The 26667-nt window shown below is 43.4% G+C and overlaps 1 protein-coding gene across 1 annotated transcript in view; it reads right to left on the reverse strand.

The window, feature by feature from the left end:
* Positions 1-26667, reverse strand: part of tspan7b (tetraspanin 7b) — a 319697-nt gene that overhangs the window by 54350 nt on the left and 238680 nt on the right. The window lies entirely within an intron of this gene.

Raw genomic sequence — 26667 nt, forward strand, 5'->3', positions numbered from 1 at the left:
GGACCACACTTAGGTGTTTATCTTACTGTAACTGTAGGCACTTTTTCTCCCTTCAAATCTCTTTGTGCAGTATACTTTATACAGATATATGAACTTAACAGTCAAGAAACCACCTGTGACAATTCTGAAAGTAAATCATAGCCTTCTTGTTTCACTGTTTTGTGAAACTTTAACTTGACAACTGACAAGTGGTATCTGAAGATGGCCCAGTCAGTTTTAAAACTCACTTGTACAGGCAACTGTTACAGCTACTTATATTCATATGTATTCAAATAAACACACACCACACATTTCATATGGGTCCTCCTACCACATCCCCAAACACATGCAGGTTAAGATAACTGCCATTTACAAACTGACTCCTAAGTGAGTGCAAGTTGAATTGTCAAGGGCCGTTTTCTTCTTTGTAGTCATATATCTATCTATTATATTAAAAAAATTTTGGGTCGAGATGTAATCATCTCGGGTAGACACTTTGAAGTCCCGCAAGACTACTTGCACGACACGCCCTACTTACAAACAATTTCTCGGAGACACTTGAAACGTCCTGGGAGACAAGGAAGTAAGAATAAAAGGACAGCTGCTGTACAGGCTTTTAAATGATCGACGCGCAGCGCGACATGCAGATCACGCAGCTCGGTAGCAGCAGCTGCTGTACAAGCCAGCAGCTGATTCTTCCGCATCTCCTTAGCGTGCGTTCAGCCCTCCCCCCCTTTACAACGTGCGCAGCAGAGACACAAAGTGGTGAGTGTGAAGCGCGCCCCCAGAGAGAGAGAGGTTGGGGGGTGGTCGAGCGAAGCGAGTAGGGGGCAAACCACCCTAGTGTGTATATATACAGTAAACACACACACACACACACATACATACACTGTATATATAGTACAAACACATATATATAATCTAAAGAAAGGTGTATATTATCACACATGCTAACACTTTCTCTCAGAGTTTAAAGGGACAATAAAAGAAGTGGAGGATTTTACACAATGACTTAACTGTTCTTCATTTCTTTCATTGACCAAGAAGAATTTGACAATGCAGAACTAGCCTGCTGTACTCCAAATTGTGCCTCTCTGCACAACTCTCTTGGTACAACACCATCATAATCCTGTTGCTACTAGGAAGAGTTATCATTTGTGACCATTGAATCTGTTATAACATGTCTGGCTATTCCAAGCTTTTAAAGAGCCTGTACTGGGGGAATCCAGAAAACTAAACATCTTCTATAAATCTGGCTCCTCGTATCAACCAAACTGCTTTTGATGAGTATTGTTTACTTTATTACAGGAGTATAAATATATTTTTAGGTATGAATCTCAATCTGATTATTTAGGTGGTTACCTACCAGGTAACACCTGTGGTTGTTTGGCCAGTTGGAAAACATCCACCACGTCCACTGAGTTCTGAGAAGCAGATCATACATATGTTACAGAGTATCTGTCAAATATAGAGGATATTTTCAGGACTCCACTAAGACTGTCATGCATACTCCTGCTCAAGAGAAGATGCATTTGCAGACAGACTCACCTCTTTTTATCCAAACATTTGATCAGGAACAGCTAGAAGAACACAGTGATGTCAGTTGCTCTATGAAGCCTGAAGCTCCAATGCCATATAATAATGGATCAACCTGGATGTCTGCATTCAGCTGAGTACCTGCATCTGTGTGAGACACAGCAGAAGCAAACTTTTCAAATCGATGGATTCTTCTGGGCCCATTTATAAACTTTGGATCCATCTAATTTAATTCTTCTTCATTTGTTTGTACTCATGGACTCTGACCTAAACTTTAAATTGTACATTAACCATATTACAAGGACTGCATTTTTCCATTTAAGGAACATGGCAAAAGTTAGACCTCTCATAACACTGCAAGCTGCTGAGAAATTGCTTTTGTTTTGTGTTGACTAGATTACTGTAATGCACTCCAAACTGATCTACCAAAGAAACACATCAAACGGTTGCAGTTAGTTCAAATTGGAGCATATCTTACCAGTCTTAACATCATTACATTGGTTACCTGTGTCCTTTAGAATTGACTTTAAAATACTACTAATGGTATTTACTTAAAGCTTTAAATAATCTTACTCCTTCATATATTTTGGAGTGCCCCCTGTCCCCCTAAACTCCCAATCATAACCTTAGATCCTCTAATGGTGGTCTGCGTATTATTCCAAGAGCTAAGCATAAAGGAAGTGGCGAGATGGCTTTTTGCTGTTATGCACAAAAAAGTCTGGAATATGTTACCAATAGGGATATGCTAGGCTAATATTGTGGAACATTTTTAAAGACTCCTAAAAGCTACCTTTTTTTAATTTGACTTTTTTGTAGCTACATTTTAGTTGTACTCTTAATAAACTACATATGTAGTGAATAATTATATTCTCCAATGACTTTTTAATCATTATTAAATCTCTACTTTCTTTTAGAGTTTTTCTGTGGTGGCATTTTGCACCACCTCCCCCTGTTCAAAGTTCCGTGCAGCTGCCTGCAATGTCTGAATGAAAGCAGATAACCAGGCTTTCAACAAGACCCACTCCATCAAACCCTATAAGACAAAGCCTAAAAAAAAATAAGAAGCCACTATTTTAGGTAGAATGCCCAGAGGGGGGGCAATTGGTCTTGGAACCCCAGCAGATTTTTTTTTTCCCCAACATATATGAATTTTTTTTCTTTTCTTGTCCTCCCTGGCCATCTGACCTTATCGTTAGACTCATCTTTACAGACTTAAAAACTGATTCCATTAATAAGGACTCTAATTTCTATTAATTAACTGTGCAGACTGCATCTCTGTTGTTGGTTATTAGCACTAAAACATAAGTAATATGATAGCTATAATTTGTTACTAACCCTCACCTATTCTGGCGGCACTTGGTGCCACTGCCCACCTGCCAGGTTATTTTGCCTGCCTAAGGAAAAGTCATCTCTGATGGAGGATCACAGGAATCATTGGGCAGAGGGGTCCTTTCACTGGATTGGCTGGCCCAGCACTGACGAAACTGTGGAATGGCCAATAGGGGGAGGCAGCTTGATGGACAAATCCAAATCGTATTATGTGATATCATCTACTGTTGCTCTGTACTTGTAATATTTATATTGCACTATTATACTGTATTGAGGATCACTTGTGTTCTGTTCCGTGTATTGTATTGTAATTACCCCTTTTTTGACATCCACTTCATGTCCAATCTACCTGGAAAGGGGTCGCCCTTTGAACTGCCTTTCCTAAGGTTTCTTCCATTTTTTCCCTACAAGGGTTTTTTTTTGGGAGTTTTTCCTTGTCTTCTTAGAGAGTCAAGGCTGGGGGGCTGTCAAAAGGCAGGGCCTACTCTAGGAAACTACACAATCATGTTACTCAAAAGCATCTTTCCTTCTTGGACCTTTAGCACTGGAGCACAACTAGACCACTTCACATATATTCCCAAGCAGTATAAAGCTATATAACATGCAGAAATTAATATGAAGATAGTAGCAATAAGAACACGCCAGAAACTCCTATTTGCATAACTTGCATACAGTACACAGATTTCAAGGCTGATGTAGATACGCGTTTATAACCATATTACTGCTTTTATTTTGTTACTGCATTGCAGCGTGCAGGCATGTGTGTCATTTCCTTCATTTCCTTTGCTCAGCAAATGTTACCAATCTTTGAGATTTATTTATTTATTGACCTTGACAAACTCCAGGAACAAAAGTTAAAGTTCTTGATATGCAAAACCAAGAAAAACTAAATTCCCAAATACATAGTGTTTACTCACAATACTGTAAATAAGAAAGTATTTTCTACTTCAATGTTAATTCACTAAGGAGTTATGTAAGCACACAAGCACATATACAATAAGCATTTAAGCATACAAGATACAAATATGCACAAAAGCATTTTATGCGTATATGTTAGTTATCCATTATCTCATCTTTCTGTTGTGCTTACAGCCATAAGTGCCATTCATCTGTCCAATATTATAGCCATCCTTCCATGAACGGCAGGACATGCTGCTGCAGCTAGTTCATTATAAGCTGCAATAACTGAGAAAAATGCTATACAGGACCTGGGTACCGGCGGCCCAAGTGTGTGGCGACATCGGCTGTTGCTGAGGCAAAAACCCGGGCATGGGAGGAGTTTGGGGAAACCATGGAAAATGACTTTCGGCCGGCACCGACAAGGTTCTGGCAAACCATCAGGAGCCTCAGGAGGGGAAAGCGGTGCTCCACCAACACTGTGTACAGTGGAAATGGGCCCCTGCTGACTTCAACTGCAGACGTTATTGACCGGTGGAAGTAATACTTCGAGGATCTTCTCAATCCCACCAGCATGTCTTCCTTATAGGAGACAGAGCTGGAGGACTTGGGGGGGCAGGGGGCCGTCCATATCAGGGGCCAAGGTCGCTGAGGTAGTTAAAAAGCTACGAGGTGGCGGGGCCCCTGGGGTGGACGAGGTTCACCCTGGGTTCCTCAAGGCTCTGGATGTTGTGGGGCTGTCCTGGTTGACACGTCTCTGCAACATCACATGGACATCGGGGGCAGTGCCTCTGGATTGGCAAACTGGGGTGGTGGTCCCCCTTTTTAAGAAGGGTGACCTGAGGATGTTATCCAGCTATAGCAGCATCACATTTCTCAGCCTCCCCGGTAAGGTACTGGAGAAGAGAGTAATCTTGGATTCAAGAGGAACAATGCGGATTCCGTCCCCGCCGTGGAACGCTGGACCAGCTCTACACCCTGGCCAGGATCCTGGATGGGGCATGGGAGTTTACCCAACCAGTCCACATGTGTTTTGTGGATTTGGAGAAGGCATTCGACCGTGTCCCTCAAAGCATCCTGTGGGGTGTGCTCCGAGAGTACAAGGTACAACGAGCCATTCAGTCCCTGTACAGGAGAAGCAGGAGCTTGGTCCGCATTGCCGGTAATAAGTCGGACTTGTTTCCTGTTGAGGTTGGACTCTGCCAGGGCTGCCCTTTGTCACCGATTCTGTTCATAAGTTTTATGGACAGAATTTCTAGGTGCAGCCAAGGAGCAGAGGGGGTCTGGTTCAGTGACCTCAGAATCTCGTCTCTCTGCTATTTGCGGATGACTTGGTTCCGTTGGCTTCATCGGACAGTGACCTCCAGCTCTCAATGGAGTGGTTTGCAGCCGAGTGCAAAGCGGTGGGGATGAGAGTCAGCACCTCTAAATCCGAGGCCATGGTTCTCAGCCGGAAAAGGGTGGAATGCTCTCTTCGGGTTGGGAACACATTACTGCCTCAAGTGGAGGAGTTCAAGTATCTTGGGGCCTTGTTCAAGAGTGAGGGAAGAATGGAGCGGGAGGTCGACAGACGGATTGGTGCGGCATCCACAGTAATGCGGGCTCTGCAATGGTCCGTCATAGTGAAGAGAGAGCCGAGCCAAAAAGGTGAGGCTGTCTATTTACCACTCGATCTACGTTCCTACCCTCACCTATGGCCACGAGCTTTGGGTAGTGACCGAAAGAGCAAGATCACGGATACAAGCGGCCGAAATGAGTTTTCTCCGCAGGGTGGCTGGACTTTCCCTTAGAGATAGGGAGAAGAGTTCAGTTATCCGGGAGAGGCTCGGAGTAGAGTCGCTACTCCTTTGCATTGAGAGGAGTCAGCTGAGGTGGTTTGGGCATCTGGTCAGGATGCCACCTGAACTCCTTCCTGGGGGGGTGTTCTGGGCATGTTCCACTGGGAGAAGGCCATGGGGCAGACCCAGGACATGCTGGAGGGATTATATCTCCCGGCTGGCCTGGGAACGCCTCGGGGTCCTCCCAGAGGAGCTGGCGGAGGTGGCCAGGGAGAGGGAGGTTTGGGCTTCCCTGCTTAGGCTGCTGCCCTCGCCACCCGACCACGGATAAGCGGTGGATAATGGATGGATGGATGGATGGACCTGGGTACTAAAAGATGAATTCATGAGGTAAGAGGAAAGTCCACTAAAGTGCTATTCTTGACATTATCCATGTAAACATTTTTTCACATCAGCAATGCAGGGAAGCCAGAGTCTGTTACAGCAAATTTGTGGGAAAGACAGGAACTAGCCTAGGATGGGAGTCCAGTAAATCACTGAATACCCTCTCGCTTACATAGTTGCTCAAACTAATGGCCAACTCAGAGATACCAATGAACTTTACATACACATATAGGAGGATACTGCCAGGGACCAGAATACCATAAAGCCATTGACAGAGTTTGTCACATGGAATAGACTATGAGCTGCCCAAGAACTGAACCCTTAATTATGCTACTAACCAGTGTTCCACAGCGCTATCTATTGGAAAATTACATTTACGTTTACACTTACTTATTTGGCTGACACCATTATCTTAGGCAACTTAAAACATTTATGATACAATTGGTTACATTTCTTTTTGGTTTTCCACGCACTGGTCAACTTGAAGAGTCAAGAAATTGGTGTGGCCATTTTCAAGAAGTTCAGTTTTCCGAAGTTCGCTTGATTTCTGACCCAAAAAAAAAAAATCTGTCTTATCGCTGATTTTGGGGTTATTTTTCCATTGCTACTTTGGTACTGTTCCAGGCTATTTTCTATAGTAAAAAAGGCTTATTCATTTATCCGTAGTTGTAAAATCCATTGAGATGGGGTTGCTTTAAAATGTAATGATACAAATGACTCTTTTGTTAGTCAGTACATGGCAGGCCTCAATTTAAAATATAGTAATTTATGTGTAAGAGATACTCATTTGGGACAAAATCCAAGCCGAACTATTAAGCTCTCCATCCATAATCAAAAGCAAATTCGGACGCAACATAAAAATCTGAAAGGAAGACCAATCCATTTACAACGTACATACTCAAACACTCTTCCATATTTATGTCAAATTAGAGGCGTCAGACAACCAAACACGCATGTCTGTGTTTCGGGGGAACAACTGAAGTACCCAGAGAAAGCCCCCCTCCCCTTGGCCGCAGGGCGTTGACCAACATTTTTACTCGAGGCTTAAGCGCACGTCATAGCTCAAGCATTCAGGTTCGCGCTAACCGAGTGCAGCGGGGCGTTTGCCCTTTTTATGTAAAGTTCATGGATTAAACTCTTCTTACATTTTGGTAGACATACTTTGATGAGGCTTGAGGTACGTGCTTGATGTCGATTTTCAAGCTCTACTGACACGGCTATTTGACGTAACTCGGTGCCTTGCCAACCTTGACCTGTGCAGCGCGGGGACGCTAAAGAGGCGGAGCTGTAGGTTCAATAAAGCGCCAGATATGGCACGAAGTGGCGACATGCCCAACCGCCCAGGCCAGCGTCGAGCGCCTGCACCAAAAAAAAAATTGGGAATTGCGATTACAGCTTGAGTCGGTTAACCCATTTGAGGTGCCGTTTATGGAGGTTAAGAGGTCGCGCGCTCTGTTTAGTCCTTGTTATATACACAGAAGGGCATCGGGAACGCAACTGAAGGGTCGCGCGCTTTTGTCAGCGACTTCTCCGTTCAGCCCCGGTCTTCGATGTCTAATCTGCGCACCGTATATTAAGGATAAGAGGTGTGGCTCCGGACACAGAGAGATCGTCGAAATCTAATACTGACCACTCGTTATGGACACCGAGGGGAGCCCCCATCCCTCCCGGCCAAAGGCTTAAAATGGCCGGTGGCTGGCACGCAAAGCAAATGCATTCTACACAGTCATCCGAACCCTTCTTTAAAGAAAAGTGGGATATTACACGATTAATTAAGCATATTACTGTCGTGTGACTATCAGCAATTGGCAGTTACATTAAATACAACACTTCAAAATTTTGTACGAAAAAATCAATGGCTCCTGAAAACAAAAAAAAAGTAGATTAAAGTGGGAGGACGGATTCCCAGGCATGCTTAATTCAAATCCACGTCGCGGTGGACCGGAGCCTGACCCTGCAGTATCGGGTACAAAGTAGCAACCTGTTGCTGCATGGGGTCACTAAGTTTTACACTCTTAAAAAATGATAATTTAATTGGCACTTTACTGGGTTGTGTGGTTCCATGTGGAAATATTTTATTCCGGGAAGTTTTCTTAGCATATGAAAAGGTTCCTAGTATGTGACCAAGACAGCCATCTAGCAGGACACTAACATATTAAAACGTCTGAACTTTCTGTATTACTGTATGCAGCAAACGTCCATTTAAAACCAGGGACCAGTTGCTTCACAGATCGTATCACATATTGATGGCTATTTATGAATCTAAATAAATAAAGATACTTTTGGGAGCTTTCGTGTAGATGTTTCTTTTGGGAACCAAAAAGAGTTCGTCTATGGCATCGCTCTGAAGAACCACTTTTATGTTTAAGAATGCACACTCAATTGGCAAATTTGGAATCCGTAATTAATATTCATGTCTTTAGGGACGTGTGAATAACACTGGCATACTAAATCCCCACTCGGACTAACAGCACGTGCCAAGTCGTGCAGGATCCGTGAATTAACCATATTAACCACTGCGCCACCCTACCGCCACGATGGGATGGATGCTTTTCCTTATTCGCATGGTACGGTAACAGTATGCGCAGCACGTACTGCTGTTGCCGCACGGAGCTACCATCCAGGTTCTTTTTTCTTCTTTCAGGCGAGCTTCTTTTGTACTGAAAGATGGACACACACGTTAATAACAGACGCCCTGAAGTTCCGTGCCATTTAGCTAACTGGGAAGCTGCGGTTGTCATGGCTATTTAGCCAAATATTTAATGTGATTTGCAACCTGCCTCGGCGCTGCACTGTGACAGATGTCAACGCGTGTGTCTCACTTGGTGACATTTCTGCTCGTCCGTTGTCCCCTAAAGGAATGCTTGACAATGCAGACCAGGAATTACACAAATTAGGTCGCAGCTGGTGGTAGGGATCAACATTTTTGTTGGGGGGGGGACGCTTTCCCTTCTTTCATAACTAAACCCCAGGGTACACCAAAGCAATACAGAAAAAAATCCAAATGCAGCAGAGGGGCTTAGCGTGAACTTTTGAACCTTCTGTCCGTACTGGTAATGCAAGAGACAAGAATGAACATCACGGAACACTTCTGCCTGGCATCGCATCCTCCGTTTGTTTTGTGACTTCTAAATTCAAGCATGTGGCGGACGTGGTATGCGGACCCCAGCAGACCTGCCGGCGACACACGCGTACTCTCTAGAGCTCAGCGGCACGACTCGCATACTTCATGTCTATTGAAAGCCGTGGCAGTAAACGGCAGTGCCGAGAATCTGAATTGCCTGCTGACGACTGAAATCCTTTTCTTCCCACCCACGCACTTTAATTAGCCTGCGCCACACACACACCCGCACACACAATTTGAACGCATATGCATAATTCATTTCATTTTTCAGCACTCATAGCAGCTTAGGGCTGCCTTGAGAGATTTCCCAGCCATCCAAATTACTAGCGCAAATCCGGTAACATCATTGGCGAATTAACAAAAAAGAAATGGAGGGAAAAAAAGCAAAACCTAGCGCCGCGCACATACTTTTTATGTATTATTTTGGGGCTCGATCACCATTATCTGAGCGCTATGCGTCCAGCGTAAATCTTTTAATGCCTCGCTTTCGTCTTCCTTAATAGCGCGGCGCCACGTTTCCTCCTTTTTTTTTTTTTTTTTTTTTTTTATTGCTTTCTGCCAACAGGCAACCTCGCAAGAGGCTCAGTCTTGCAGGATTTAAAAGAGCATCCTACAGGTGACAGTTTTCTCGGAATTTCAGCGGGCACGGCCCGAGTTTCCAAGGAGACGGAAATTCCCATCATCCCCGAGGCAAACACATTCAAATGAGGGCACCGTTTTGTCAAATCAGCTGGCAGCTCTGACCCCATCTGTCATTCAGAATTCAAATTTATCTGATGTGGCGATATTCATGACTTGTTGCCTCAGAGAGCGTCCGATGCAATCGAGTGCACAACACAATGAGGCTTCAATAATACGGCGCGCCGCAAGGCACCGAGGAGAGAGAAAGCTAAATCTCGGGGGGTTGAAGGGCCTATTGGTTACCATCACCTCAAGGCATGAGATCAGTTACTTGGCATGGCTTTTGTCTTATGACAGCTGGCCAAGATAACATCGGGAGCTGGCTTCTTCCCAGTTGCCTGCTGGGATGGGATGCTGAAAAGCATGCGCCTGGAGTCACCACACGCTGAGATTGGCATCTGGCAGGTACTAAAGTTAAGCGGTTAGAAAGCTGCATTTGACAGCACAAGGTCGTGAATACGAAGACTCACCCCGTCTTGTGGTGGGATCAAGAAGAACAAATCGATTAACCTGCCTGAACACCACCTACAAAAAATATTCACTCTTTAGTCTATATAGTGCCTTCCCAAATGAGAAAATCTGAGGTATTGCAAAGTAAAATGATAACACTAGGGAAGGTGCACTGGATAATTCCATCCATCCATCCATTTTCCAACCTGCTGAATCTGAACACAGGGTCACAGGGATCTGCCGGAGCCAATCCCAGCCAACACAGGGCACAAGGCAGGAACCAATCCCGGGCAGGGTGCCAACCCACCGCAGGCACTGGATAATTGCGAGATTCATTTAATTTTTTTCTGTGGGTAACTAGCCCTTTACATCCCATACCAAAGTAATATAAGGCAATGTTTCTTACACTTATTTTTTCTCTCAACCCAATGTTGCCCATCTCATTTTTCATAATTGCCAACAATAGTAATCCCGTGGTTGTGTGTCCCCCTTGGAGACTTGCCTCCGAGAGTCATAGCTTATTTAAAATGCCTGCAGCGAGAGTCTTCAGAAACTGTATGTGACCCTTTTCCATTGAAAACAATGGTGACTGCACAACCCAAAAAAACAGGCATCCGGATAGTTTAAGAACCTATCCTTTAAGGGATACTCCAGTTCACTGATGACATTCATTTTGGTAATGAATTCTGCAGGAGTGCCAATGTTCCAGAAGCTTTTCTGCATTATAATTCTGTCCAGTTCACAATCAGGAGTCAGTACGCGTAGGTTATGTTCAACTGGTCTGCAAACTGAGCCTGCAGGGAGTCTTTGCAAACCAACACTGCATAGAAACCCTAATTGCATAGAATGGACTTACAAAGAGATGATAATAGGTGGTGGGAGCAGTAGTGACCCACATGATATTATCAAGCCTCCATTCTTGACCCCACCCATTGCCTTGCCACTTGCTTATCGTTACCCAGCAACCTCAATCACTTGGTGGTCGCCTGAGGCTTGTTTTAGCTTAATCTGCCTCACAATTTAAACCGGTGACTGACTCTCATTAAACTCTCTCTCTCTTTCTCAGAGTCATTTCCAACTCTTAGTTTCCCTTGAGTCCCATTTGGTTTGCTTTTTTTGTTTTCATGAAACTTACTTTATTATTAGCCTTTCACCTTTACCCTTCTTCCACTTTTTTTTTTTGTTGTTCAAGCTGTGTTAACATTTTGCCAATGTCTTCATCTAGTTCTTTTAATCATCTGCATAATGATCTTTTTTGGTCCAACCATGTTTTTGTGCCCCCTTTCTCTGTCTGAATCATGACCTCAAATGCACATTTAAATAATGGCAACAGCGAATATGAACTCTCTGCACATGAAGCCCACAACAAGTCAAGTGAAGGTTAAGCCTGGGACACATAACGAAGCAAAAACATAGCCAAATCCTGATGGACATTTTCAGGCTTTTAACGGTACTTTCTCACCACAGAGACGTGCATTTTCATCTCAACCAAAAATATTAAGAAATATCTAATGGAAAGAACAAATTAGGAATATTTCAAACTAATAACATAACTGCAAACAGTAAACTTTCAGCTCTGTCTGGTCTGGACAATGATATTGTAATATAAATATGGAAGCAACCACATGCAACTGACTGGCACCTTGACCAGGACTGACTTTTACGACAGACAGACAGACAGACAGATAGATAGAGAGTAATTGCAGTTATAACAACAGCTGAATCAATGTTAGTGTGTTAAATCAGCTGTAAAAAGTTCTCTAGTCGTACACCTGATGCTACAAGAATAGTCACCAAATCTCCATAAACCTGGAATGGATAAGCAACTTAGAAAATGGATGGTTGGACAGCTGGACGGATGAGATTGTTCTGTACCTATGATCTGTAGGTCACTTTGGATAAAAGCTTCAAATCCATATATATAAAATGGTAAGTCCTCTCCATCTGACATTTGATTACTTGCAAACTTCTTCGGCTACAGCCTTGATCTTGGTCTTGATCAAAAGTTTATGACCTGATATATTCTGGCAATTCAAAAAATTGGAGGTAGCATCAAACTTGGCAAATTGACCTGCACTTACAGGTTTCTTATGGTGAAGTGACAGGCAAAGAAAGTGACATGGTGGAATGAAAATGAAGACCTGCGACATCTGGTGAGCATCAAGCAATTTGCACAGGGCTTTAATGCGTTGAAGAATACCATAATAGGATAAAGAAGAAGAAGGCTAGTACCATTTGCTGAGCATCAAGTGTGGAATACAGAATGAAAAAATGACAAAGACTGACAAATGCCTGTGACCGGTAGTTCATGTGCGACTTCTGGGGCTAGACTGATCATTGTCAAGTGCGAGATACAAAATCGAAGAATGACAAAAATGGACCAATGCATGCAGCCAGAAAACAACATGTTTCACTAGCATATACAGTTTTTAAATATTCATACACAGCTCAGTGCCACTTTGTGACGTGGTGCAAGTCTCCTTATTGGTGAATCACTCAGTGGGTTAAATGTTAGGCCCTGACACCAACCTTTAGTCAAACAAGAGCCATCTGCACTGCTCTCCGGCACGGTGAGGGCGTCCTCCTCACTTACAAGCCCTTTTCAGCTTATTTGAGAACTGCTTTAAGTTATTAGACTCATTGCTCTAGCTTATTGCAAAGCTGTGCAATGTCAAGAAAAGAAAAATGTCAAGTGTCATGTGATCTTGTCATTTGCCTTGCTGCTATTTAGAACTGACATGCAAGCACAGATGTCTGGATATTTTTTTCTGACAAAGGATTTTGGAAATTCTCCTGGGTTATTTTCTATCTACATCTAAATATTGATTTTATATCTCACTGGAGCACTAGTTGACTGAAACATGGGACTCTGGGATAGGACATCACCTTCTGTGTTAATGCCTGCTAGACCAAAGCAGTGGTTTTACTTGTGAAATCCTATGCTCCTTCTTGATCACTTAGGTCTGGTGATGCATTGTATGAAATCTCAGTCCAGACTCTTGTCGTGTGTAGCTTCAAGCTGGTGGAATGATTCCTTCCGGAATTCTGACTCCCTCAATGTGTTTGAGCAGCGTTTGAAGACTCTTATTTGGTGAATTTCTGTCTGCTTGGTTTTGTAACCTAAGAATTGTAACTCGCTTGGATTTTGTTCTGAGTTCTTCACTTGTGATGACCAATTTTGTAACCTTGCCCTGGAACACTCGTCTCAAAACAGTACTCCAGAATGATATTTACTCGATTATGTTGACAAGTTTTGTAAGTTGCTTTGGATAAAAGAGTAGACTACATAAATACATGTATATGGTTTACCGGCTCTCACGTAGCATTGGCATCTACTAAAACATTGATGTCAGCCACTCTTTATGGTATGCCAATCATACTGATAACATCTACTATGCGAATGAAAATTCATTCCATTTTCAATTTGTCTCAGAAAAGATTCAGTTTGGTAGATTGCATCCTACATTGGAAGTAGAGCTTTTGATGGTGTGCTTTGTAAAGGGCACAATATGACTGCAGCTCAACGGCATAGTAGTTAGTGTTGATTCCTCACTGCTCTAAGGTCCTCAGTTTGAATTGTAACCCAGACATTAATCGACGTGAAGTCTGAATATTCTCCAAAGAGGCGACTCTAACCTATAAGAGTGCATGTCTGTGTTTGAGTGTGTCCTATCTAGTCTGTAGGTGTGTGTAGGGGGGTCTTGCCCTTCACTCAATGCTGGCTTGCCACAGCGCTGTATTAGCAAAAACAGGGTTGGAAAATTAGTGATTTAACAAATGAATAACTGAATCAATGTGTTCAAGTGTCTGTGGGCAGCTGGGGTAATAAGCATCATTACATTAACATCTGCACACAGAGGGTGAAGTGAAGCAACCTCTTCTTGCCCACTGAATGCTCATCTTATCATCTCAAACCACTTTTCCTGGTGAGGGTTGCGCCTACTGAATGTTGTGAATGTATACTGAAAATGAATGCAGTCTAGTGGGATGCTGCTGTGAGCTGAGCTACCTGCATATCCTCATTAAAATCAAGAGTTAATCCAGACCTGAAAAACTGCCAAAACCGTCTTAGAAGATCAGTGACACCAGTGACGATAGAGCTGGGGGTCTATTCAAGTCACAGCAGCTAAGCTGCCAGGAGAAGATAAAAGGGGAAAAAGAAAAGCTATCATATGAGCTTTCGTGTGTGCGCCCATCAAACGGACCTCACCCACAGATCACAGAACATTACAGGAGTCAGGGGAGCATTTGCTCATGGCGGCAGAGACAGCCTCCTCCACTGACAATGATCAAGAGAGAAAAGGAAAAGAAACAACCCAGCAGCACCTGCAGCAGAGGACTCAAAGTAGACCCTGCAGGTGCCAGCCAAACTGCGCCAGTGTTGCAGAGCCGAGGCTTTTCAAACAGCAGGCAGACAATCAGCCCGGCCAGTCCTCTGAATTATACCGCTTGACTAAGGAGCAGCCCGCTTCTATTATTATAAACCTATTATTACCTAATGACGTAAAGAGGCCATTCAATACTCCAGAGCTCATCTGTTTCCGCTGCACGCTCGATCGTCACCAGATTGCCCTGGCAAGCAGACAAAAATGTATTTTTAAATGGGAACTTTCCACTGGGGGCTAAGTGTCCAGAATCATGGAGCAGGCTGCCTCTGTGGCCGCTAAAGTGCATCACACTTAGGAAAAGCAGTGGGAACCACAACATACTGCAGGTTCTTGTAGCGTTTGATTGGCTAAGGCATTTCATAATTCCATTCTATTTTCTTCTTCTTTTTTTTTCATTGCTGGTTTTTACATGTAATATTGTCGATATGCAACACTGCTTACAGTGACTAATTCTAGGCACACTGCTACCACTCTAATGTTCTGTGGAGAACAATAAGCAAGCTGTATCTTTAATATATAACATCCAGCAGCATTCAATACTTTATTATCTTAAAGTTGAGCTAGGAGCATGATTATAAAACATTTTCTAAAAGGAGACGAAGTGGGAGGCAAAAGCATTATATCAATTATGCAGGGAGCCAAGCAAGACCATTTTAAACATGGAAAAGTCCAGCTCTGCCACAAGGATGGGTGGTTGACAGCAAATATAGACTCTTTTAGCACAGGCCTGTTAAAATCAATCATTGCATCTAAGGTGCAGCCACACATTTACATTGAATACTGTGCCCTTTAACACAAAGCAGCTTATAAATGACAAAGGCGTAGAATGACAGTTTATTCATTTCTAAAACGGAGGTGAAGAAAGTGAAGGGGCATATTCAGAGCCTTATAGTGAGTCTGTGGCGGGCATTCTATCAGCCACCTTGTGGTTTACATTTTGTCACCATAACTCCAGGACAGCCACGTCTGACTAGTATGCTAAAAGATACAATGGACTCATACTGTCTCATTATCCTACATAATCCCATGATCACAAATAAATAATGGCCAGTACAAAACAACTTCTTATAACTACATCAGTGTTTCTCAACCACTGTGTCACAACCCACTCTTGGATCACGAGTACTTATTGTTTATAATGGTAGTGGGTGACAATGGGTCATGAATGGTTTTATCGCTCCGATGATCGCACTTGCCTCCTTCCCTGCTCGGAAGATTTCACCTGATTAAACCACCCAACTCCGACGACCGTGCTTGAAACACCAAAGAGGACCCAAAGGTGTCTCTTGAATAAACTTAGATTGGAAAATCCCTCCACAAATTGAGAAATACTATACTACAGTATTACATACTAAAAGTTATTTACATGCTGAAAAGGAGTTGAGATTAAAGATACAACATTTGGCTCTATAGCCTTCATCAGGTGTTCAACTGAAAAGTCAACAGCAGGCAATATACTGTATATAGGAGGAGGAACAAAACTAGGGAAGATGAAAGAAGAAAATGGGAGAAAAGGTGTAAAAGGCTGCCATTAGTGAAGATGAAGGGAGAGATTAAACATTTAGTCAGTTATTAAAACCTGCAGAAATATGTGACCCCAGGCTGAGAATGAGTTTCTATTTCTCTTTGAAAAGTATATTTGTAGCTCTGGGAAAGAACACAAAGAGGGAGATCAGCGTGGCTGTGATCAAGTAACGTGAAATGTTCTGCCATAGGCTTTGTAAGGTCTTTGATTTTAACAGCTTGAATGTACTACCACAAATGGTCAGTTAGTTACCTCCCTGCCTCTCTTATGTAGATGGCCAACTAGCTAGAGGCTTGTTGTTTAATACTGATATTACCAGAAGATCCAGATACAAGAGTATTGTTAGTGACATATTTGTAAGTGACACAGTGGCTTCAGTTACAGCTCAATATGCCTGTTGAGGAAGGTGGCTCTCATCTGTAAAGTCTAAAGACTAAAGGTTTGCATAGGTTAGGTGGTCAACGGAAGGAGATCAAGGGAAGGATCAGTGTGAAAAATGTTGAAAATTTAGTCTGACGGCCTGTGTGGGAGACGCGGTGTTAGGTTGGAATAAGGAGGACTATTTTTACTTTGCAGGTGCACGCTTCAGTCCAACACCAGCTCCACAAAGTGTGTCCCTTTCAGACTGTTCAGTAAACTTAACACAATACAAAAAGTGGTACCTATGGATGTTTTGAGTGTGGCACATCCATATAACTTATCGAGTACCTGTTAAAATGGAGAATTTTAAAGGCAATGTGTACCGAGGAGGTAAGACTATACAGAGTTCACATCCCAGCATGCTTGGTATTTGAAAAACAAGTGGAAGAAGCATAGAGAAAATAAAGACATGTTGGAGGTAAAAAAAATTTCAACAGAGTATGGCTGTGGAAAAGATAGACATGATGTAGTGATGTAATAGGACATAGAGACAACAGAGTGAATCAGAATACAAGAGTAAAGACTGGAATACTCATTCTGGAGAAATTATAAAAAAGGAAAAAATAAATCAAAGCTTTTGGATTGTTTTGTGTGCCAGGATTTTTTTTATAATTTTGATCGTTTCCACACAGGAAAAGCTAAATGTTCCTAATCTATGTCTGGAATATGATAAGTGCTACTGTATTCAAAGTATTTGCAACAGTAGGTAAGTATAAGTAACTGGGTATGAAATTGAAAATGAATACCAGAAATGCTCATTGTTATACTCAGCTCTAGCAAAATTCTACCCAAGTTGTGAATGATCCACCATGTTTTCAGTAAAATGAACAATTCTGCACACCACATGATTACAGGTACTTTTATTATGAAAACCGTAAGGACCCCTGGGTGTTAAATTTCAAAAGGCCCCCCTTCATCTCAGCACTCCACCTCACTTGGCATATGCATATTCTCATACATTACATCAAATAGTTCAGTAATAAATTAGGTACAAAGCTTTAAAAATATATATTGGGTCAACTTCACCTACCGTTTTTGTTCATTTGTGCATTACAAAGAATGCATGACACGCATTGATGAGTGCAACGTGACATCATATCTACGGGAAATCTAACATTTTTAAAAGGGCTAATCCATTTTGTGGAAAAAGAATTAAGTGTAACTGAGCGTTTTGAGTTGGTGCGTCTTATGTACTGCCAGGGCCTCGTTGTCCTTCCACATTGATGCTCACCTCCAAGTCGATGTACCGCAGACTCGGACTGCGTGTTGCCGGTAGTAGCGGCTATTTTTGCCTTTTCCCGACTATCTTCTTCAGTTACTTTCAACTGCAATATTTACGGGTTGTTTAAATCATTACTTTAGATAATTTTCTTAATTTGTCGGACACTCTTTAAATCAGAACTGGATCTTTTGCTTCTATCTCCTTTCTTTAAAATGTTCAATTCGTCGCACCACATGGCTCTCGTTTTGAATGAGCTTACTTCTTTCCGACACGGTAACACATCAAATGTACGAACTCATAAAAGGCACCAACTCTGACTGCGGTCTCCCATACCTACCAGTCAGAATTCATATTTTTATTTCAGATCTTTTTAGTTCGGTATGATTAGAAAGCATCGCGATGATCCAATTGAGGCTGGGTTAATGTGATGGACCGTGCATTGCACTAAGTGCCGGTACTATGTGTGAAAAGTTCGACATTTTCTTTTATTTTTACATATGCTAACACGTACTGGGCCACAGGGTTAGGACCCAAGTCACCCCGATGGCAGATCCGACCTTGCACCCATGATTCGTTTCCTCCTTGCGAACGATTCAGTTGAGATAGGCTCTGGTTTAAGGTGATTCCGAAATGGATGAATGGATTTCTCGTTTGGCACTGACGAATGCAGACTAACTGCTCTTCTGGAGCTCCAGACGAGCATAAGCACAGTGTGCTCTCATCAAACTGGAACCCTGTAGGCCCTACGGAGCACAATAACACCTTTCCCATACATCACTCATGCTCGTAATTTTTTCCGTTACGCTCTAAGAGACACCGGCCCTAAAGATTTTTTTTCCCTGTACTTTGATGACCCCTACTGGAATTATGCAGTCCTTGCAGGAAAGCAAGACGACTCGAGCGCTTGAGTTCTGACAGGCATAAATAAAATGACCGCATTTTATCACAATAGATGACGTTCTGAAAAGAAAAACAAAATAAAAAAACAAAAAACAGCATGATCGCATGGCGGAAACAAGTAATAGTTAGAAACTGAAACCTTTTTGTCTACAATGGGAACAATTAACTATAACATCGTGTTTACGTGTGTGTGTTTGTGTGAGTGAAAATAATTCAAATCCCCACATCATCAGACGCAATGCAGGAACCAAGCTCAGCCGGGGTGCCAGTCCATTGAGGCTTACCCATTCTTACAATCACATGTGAATTTAGAAGGTTTGGGGCTCGGCTGTATGTCCTGGTGCATCACAGATCCGGTACCTAAGGTCTTCTTAATCCCGACCCTGGCCACTGACGAATTTACGCAAAAATAAATACCAGTTGAAACCTGAACATCCCGACCCCCCAACCCCGCACGCAATAAAATGAACGGGACGTCACTACCCTGCCGAGTTAATGTTCTATTAACTGCTTTATTCGTATAATTGATTCTTGACGTTTGTAAATTGAACAATAAATGACCACGTGTAAACAACCTTATAAAAGAAAAAAAAACCCAACTATCTCTGTCCTGTCAGATTAAACGCGGAGCTCCGCACCGCCCGCTCCGTCGGCCCGTCTGTCACACATCGACGCGGCAGCCTTTTTAACAGCTGCCATCGGCGGTTCTGTCAGCCAAACAAGCGTGACAAGCAGCGCTGAACATGTTGAGAATGTCGGCTGCTGTTCGTGACGGCCGCACTGAATATTCCAGCGTGTTCAGGCAGGGCACGTTGACACATTTTCAGCTACTGGGACCCACACGTAGCATTCAGACCTGCGAGGCTGCCAGAAGGCACGGCCCTCTGTTTCGACTGGCGGCTCTTCAGAAAGATCAGAGCGAGCGGCGTGCCAGCACGTGCCAACGGGCAGCGCTCGGTCTCCGCGGCTCGCAGAAGCCCAAATAAATGACAGGCGCGGGCTCGTAGCGGAGCAGACGTGTGCAGCTAGGTGTTCAAGCGTCATGGAAACTGGCCCGCTGAGCGCGTTAGTCAAACGACTTGGCTTCGTTTCGTGTTTGTCTGAATCGGCACAAAAAAAAAAAAATCAATCTCCGTGCATGCCTTCTGTTGCTCGAAATAAATCCGTTATAATCCTGCCAGTTAAGGGGATTTTTTTTAATAATCTAAAGGGTGCAATGCAGAGGTATGAATATTTTGACCTCTGTTTTTTAAAGTGGTTGAATATATAAAGCATATTGTGTTCCGAATATTAAACCATATTTTCCATTACCAATTTGTTCTAGCAGTGCTCCCCTCAGCGCACATATACTAAAGTAACTATCATAGGCATATCGATAAGATTATCGGCTACACTAAACTGGACCGTCGTGAAGGTGGGTGGGGGTGCTATTGGAATCGAAAGTTCCTGTTCAGAAAACAGATGGATACTTAACGTAAAGTGCACCAAAGAGTTTCGATGTTGCCTTACAACAGCGGGATAGGTGTTTCGATTTCCGGGTCCGTTTTTTGCCGTGGCCTTTTATGAGACGCGCAAGATTTTTAAAGCCTTTCCTCATCTATTGTTCCATTACCACCAGGGTCAGCTGTTGCATATTTGTTACCCTACGTCGTTTTAAAAGTCGCACCCAAACCTTAGTTGTCTGGGTATAATTATACAAAACTGAAGAGAGGGTTGGCGAGATGGGGACACTGTTTGGGGTCCCATTTGTGTTTGAAGTACGCGTCATATATTCAATGGAAGAGCGGGTGTCGCATCTGGTACTTCAACCGTGGAGATATTTTTAACCCCCCCCCGGTTTTAAATTGTGTCCAATTGTTTGTAAGCATTCTCACCAGATTGTCATGGTTCCAAAACGGAGCACAACTAATTCATCCAATGAGTGTGCTAGAAGCAAATTAAATCGACGAGCGGGGGTCTGACTCTGAGGGTGGTCCCGCGTGTAGGTCCGTGCGGTTTGTAGTAAAAGCAAAGATCCGGCTAAGTTCATGGCGTTCAGAGCTTTGTAAAATGTACACACATTCTGGGAAGCGAAGCAGAAAATCTGAACGTCTGTTCAACCTATTTGTAGGTCAAGATCTGTAATGATTATATAATGACGTTCTCGTATTTTGCCGTCTACAGGTGATTGTCCAGCTAGTTATCTTCATTAGGATGTGCCAACTAACGCAAGACAAAAACGTTAGAATTATTTGGGCACATTAAATTGGGCCGCCGGGAAAGTTTTGGCTGAATGTGCGATCGACGGTGTCCAAATGTGGGATGCTTTCTTATTTGGACCGGATGCTGCCGCGATGACCCAATTCCGTAAACAACTGTTCTGAAATAAGCGGGTAGAAAGAGACTGTATACAGACATTCAGCGTTTCCTTCAACACATCAGTATCGTCCACTGCGCAACAGCTGCCTCGTGCGATTCGCGTTTACAGCGCAGACAATTAGAGAAAGCGCAAGGGCGCCGTATTTATTTTTCAAAGGATGTTAAATAAGACGACAAACTGGAACACCCCTCTCGCACTTTTAAATTACAACCTTAGTATGTTCAGGCGCAGTATGGTCTACTAGCTGTCCAGCACAGCGGCTGCCCCAATACCGTTCTGTTAGTTTTACGTCCCATCATTATTAAACGCCTCCAGTCTGCCCCCTGCAGGTATGAATATGATATAAATAGTTTTTTAAAAGACGGGCACGTCTCTCCTCATCCCCAAGTCCCTTTTTGAGTGAGAAATGGCAGAGACTCTCCGTGACTGTAAAATTGGACCAGGGAAGTTCAGGAAATGTCTGAATAAGCAGACAAAGTATCTCTTTCTTTAATTCACAAATGCGAGTTTCTCAATATTGCTGAGTTTGAGGGTTTCTGGTTTTAAACAAAATCGAGACACTGTAAGTGAAGTTTGCACGTTGCTCTCTCGTGTCCGGTGAAACGAATATTATCGTGCGTAAGAAAATGTATGGAAATTTAACTTAAGATGTTCCAAAAGGTATCGTTGCATCGTGGTTCGATTTGCTTCTCGATCACCTTCTCTGACCACCCATATAAGGCACACGTTTTGTTTTTCTGCGATCATCTATTGGTCTAAGCATATTGTGTTTCAACTCTATGTCTTCCCTAGCTATCCATCCATACACTGCAGTACTGAACAACTGCGTTGCTGTTTCTCCACAGGACAGTAAGGTTTGTGGCCATGTGTAGTCAAACGACAGTTTTATTATGACAAGTATTCCTTTATCATAGCAGAAGCTACTATTTTTTGGACAAATTAATTAATTATCGAATCCATTTGTTTCCAATAGGGTTCCGGGGCGAAAGATCGAAAAACAACATGCCGACCTTTTCCAGAAGTGAAATAAACTCAGGGTTAATCCGAGGAGCGGTTCTTAGTCATGAGCTCGAATTCGAACTGCGCTAACTTCGCTATAATAAGAGAGCAGCCATAAATGGAGCAATGGCTCCCTCTGCAGTTCTTTACTCTACTCTGCAACCTGAAAATTGCGCCAGGCCTGCTCATTTCTTTCCTTTGGAAGAGAGCTTGGCCCGAAAATATTTCTTGTATATTAGCTTTATTAGATGGATGGGTACAAGAACCCTAAGAATTTTACATGACACAATTAATATTATATAAACCGTGTGTACTCCGGTTTCCTCCCACAGTCCAAAGACATGCAGGTTTGGTGCACTGGCGATTCTAAATTGTCCATAGTGTGTGCTTGCTGTGTGGGTGGGCTGGCACCCTGCCCGGGGTTTGTTTCCTGCCTTGTCTTGGCTGGGATTGGCTCCGGCAGACCCCCTGTGACCCTGTAGTTAGGATATAGCGGGTTGGATAATGGATGGATGGATGGATAAACCGTGTGAATTGTTACTTTAACAATCAATGGAAGTTGTTTCACTTGGGTGAATACAGCCACTGCAACCAGGTGCCAAAAAAGAAGCACTCAGTGCATTTTCACAATTAATCTTACGTTAATCAATCTCATGGCGACACGGTGGCGCAGTTCGCTTCCCGGGTCCTCCCTGCGTGCAGTTTGCATGCTCTCGCCGTGAATGCGTGTGTTTCCTCCGGGTATTCCGGTTTCCTCCCACAGTCCACAGACATGCGGGTTAGGTACATTGGCGATCCTAAATTGTCCCTAGTGTGTGCTTGGTGTGTGGGTGTGCGCCCTGCGGTGGGCTGGTGCCCTGCTCGGGGTTTGTTTCCTACCTTGCACCCTGTGTTGGCTGGGATTGGCTCCAGCAGACCCCCGTGACCCTGTAGTTAGGATATAGTGGGTTGGATACTGGATGGATGGATAGTCAATCTCATTCTTTAAAAGGTACAAACGAATCTGTTAAAACAGCACCTAGAAACTTGATTATAGGTAGGAGAAAAGAGTTAATCTTGTTCTCACAACTGCACACACACACACGGTTCATATTGGTACAGCCTATTGATTCTATACATTTTATTTCTTATGATGGTCTTTACTCTATTCAAACCATTTAGATGTTGTTTTCATTCATGGCAAGTTAAAAATCACAAGCACATATCAGATAGATAGATAGATACTTTATTAATCCCAATGGGAAATTCACATTCTCCAGCAGCAGCATAATGATACAATAACAGACAATAACTTTTTATAATGTTAAATGTTAATGTTTACACCCCCGGGTGGAATTGAAGAGTCGCATAGTTTGGGGGAGGAACGATCTCCTCAATCTGTCGGTGGAGCAGGACAGTGACAGCAGTCTGTCCCTGAAGCTGCTCTTCTGTCTGGAGATGACACTGTTTAGTGGATGCAGTGGATTCTCCATAATTGATAGGAGCCTGCTGAGCGCCCTTCGCTCTGCCACAGATGTTAAACTGTCCAGCTCCATGCCAACAATAGAGCCTGCCTTCCTCACCAGTTTGTCCAGGCGTGAGGCGTCCCTCTTCTTTATGCTGCCTCCCCAGCACACCACTGCATAGAAGAGGGCGCTCGCCACAACTGTCTGATAGAACATCTGCAGCATCTTATTGCAGATGCTGAAGGACGCCAGCCTTCTAAGGAAGTATAGTCAGCTCTGTCCTTTCTTGCACAGCGCATCAGTATTGGCAGTCCAGTCTAATTTATCATCCAGCTGCACTCCCAGATATTTATAGGTCTGCACCCTCTGCACACAGTCACCTCTGATGATCACGGGGTCCATGAGGGGCCTGGGCCTCCTAAAATCCTCCACCAACTCTTTGGTTTTGCTGGTGTTCAGTTGTAGGTGGTTTGAGTCGCACCATTTAACAAAGTCATTGATTAAATTATTATATATTATTATTGTACATGTTTAAAAGATTTGGACAGAAATAAGGTGTAAAAGTCGGAACCTATAGGGTCACAACGGCTGCAGATTTTCATTCCAGCTACTTTGATTAATAAAAATTACGAATGCAAATGGAACAGCCGGTATTGATTTGCATTTAATTGACTTGCACTTTAGCTGTTTAATGTTTCAATAATCAGCAGCAAACAATAGTGAGAAATGGAAACTGAGCCAACAAATAACCAGATACTGTAACATTATTCCATTTGCACCTATGATATGTCAATCGTACAATACCCGTCTCCGTAAAATATCTGAAAAGAAAAAGGAGAACATCTCAGTAATGCTGGTCTGCTCTGGTCCATCCAACATTTGGATGGTGCTGTCAGGAAAAAGAAGACAGTTTTGGAAATGTCAAGTGTAGTAGAACGAGACCACTAACAGGCTTGTGGTCCATGACATAGAGTAGATTTAAAATAATCAGGTCCTGATAGTACCCATTCAGGTCAGTATAAGAGGTGCCTGCATGGCTAAGGGGGGCAGACAAGAAAATAATAGACATAGAGGAACAAGAGACACAAAGATACAGAGATTAAAGAAAAAAGAAAGAATGACGGAGATGGCAAGAATGTGAGAAGCCAGGGTGTGGTAGGATTGAGTCAGGCAGCCAGGTAAAGAGCTCCAGGAGGAACGTAGGGCCGACGAATCAGGGGCTGAAGAGGGATGCTCTTACTAAGAAATCTTGGAATAGCTGGATGGGCCTGATGCCCATTCTCATGTAAGGCCAAGAAGTGGCAGAGAGTGCAGGAGGTGAAAGACTTGGCTTGACGCCCTGCTGGGAGCACGTGGGAGAGCAGGGACCTATGCCTGGATGAAGGTTAGCTGTGCCTGTTGGTGGGAATGTCTACTCATGCTGCTGGATCTGAAGGGGGTAAGCCAGGGAGATGTTGGTTTTTGAAAGGGGTTCACAGACATGACAGGGAGAAACCCGGATTGTCACAAGGCTATAACTGTGTTTCCTTAACATCTAAATAGGAGACTGGCATTACGTAAAATGGAGATTTACACCCCTGAGTTAGCTGGTCATCTGTTAGCTTGCTTTGTGTCTCATTATTGTTTGGCTGCTGATTAACCTAAAAAGAAAACAAATAAGGGTTCTGCATTTTAAAAAGCAAATCAATTAGAATTAAGGCAAAAGAGGTATGTTCAATTAGCAGCAGTAAATGGTTACTATTGAGTAGCTGGAACAAAAACCTGTAGTCACTAGCTCAGAGTCAAACAGTGCATCAGTAATAGGGTCTGAAGCAGCAACCTTGGGCTTTACAGTTCAACATCTTAACCACTGGGGTCACATACTTCTTTATGTGTCATAACTTCACTTCAAGGAAGAACTCCAAAAAGATGTCAGAGTGGAACAAGTATAATGGAGAGTTCACTTTCTATCTCCACTTGATCTAGTGAAGTAAAATAAATATAATTTTTATAAATGTTATATATACTGTATCAAGTCAAGTCAAGTTGGGAAACATGCACTGGTACAGTGTGTTGCCGCACCCACCACATGACGAAACAACTCCGGATCCTGGTTGGCAACCCCCCAGGCAGACACACAGAGGGTCATTTCCGGAGGGTGGGACTAGACCATCTGCCACAGCCAGGTGTTATGTGGGCGACCCCTTGGCCTGGTCCAGCCACTCGGGTCCCCAGCAATGAGGATCTTACGAGCTGGATCACCCTCGGGGAAAACGCGCCACATGGCCGTAGTGCCGTAACTGACGCTCCCTCACAATGCAAGTAATGTGCCTCATTCTGGACTCCATGAGCAACCGCTCATTCGACACAAAGTCAAACCCAAGGTACCCAAGGATTTTCCAGAGAGAGACAGTACCAAAGGAGTCCAGTCTTCATCTCAGGTCACTGGATAGAGTCCATGTCTCACAACCATATAGCAAGACAGAAAGCATCAGGACTCTAAAGACTTGGACCTTCGTCCTTTTGCATAGATATCGGGAGCGCCATACACCCCTTTCCAGCAACCTCATGACCACCCCCCCCCCATGCTCTCCCAATCTGTCTACTGACTTCATAGGAAGAGTCACCAGAGACATGAATGTCACTGCTGACGTAAGTAAACCTCTCGACAAGGTCGACACTCTCTCCGCAAACAGACACACTGCTGATGGCTGTGCCCAAGAGGTCATTAAAGCCCTGGATCTTGGTTTTTATCCAGGACACTCGCAAGCCCAGACACTCAGACTCCTCGCTCAGTCTCTCGAGTGCCCTGATCAGAGCCTCCATTGACTCCGCGAAGATCACAGCTGCAAAGTCAAGATCCGTGAATCTTTCTTCACCAACAGATGCCCCACAGCCGCTGGACCCCACAACCTTGCCCAACACCCAGTCCATACAAGCATTGAACAGAGCAGGAGCAAGAACACACCCCTGACGAACCCCAGAATCAACTGGAAAAAACGCATATACAGTATATATACAGTACTGTGCAAAAGTTTTAGGCAGGTGTGAAAAAATGCTGTAAACAAAGAATGCTTTCAAAAATGGAAGTGTTAATCATTTATTTTCATCAATCAACAAAATGCAGTGAATGAACAAAAGAGAAATCTAAATCAAATCAATATTTGGTGTGACCACCCTTTGCCTTCAAAACAGCATCAATTCTTCTAGTTACACTTGCACACAGTTTTTGAAGGAACTCGGCAGGTAGGTTGTTCCAAACATCTTGGAGA

This window comes from Erpetoichthys calabaricus, chromosome 4 (genome assembly GCF_900747795.2).
Source record: "Erpetoichthys calabaricus chromosome 4, fErpCal1.3, whole genome shotgun sequence".
In the NCBI taxonomy this organism is placed as follows: Eukaryota; Metazoa; Chordata; class Cladistia; order Polypteriformes; family Polypteridae; genus Erpetoichthys; species Erpetoichthys calabaricus.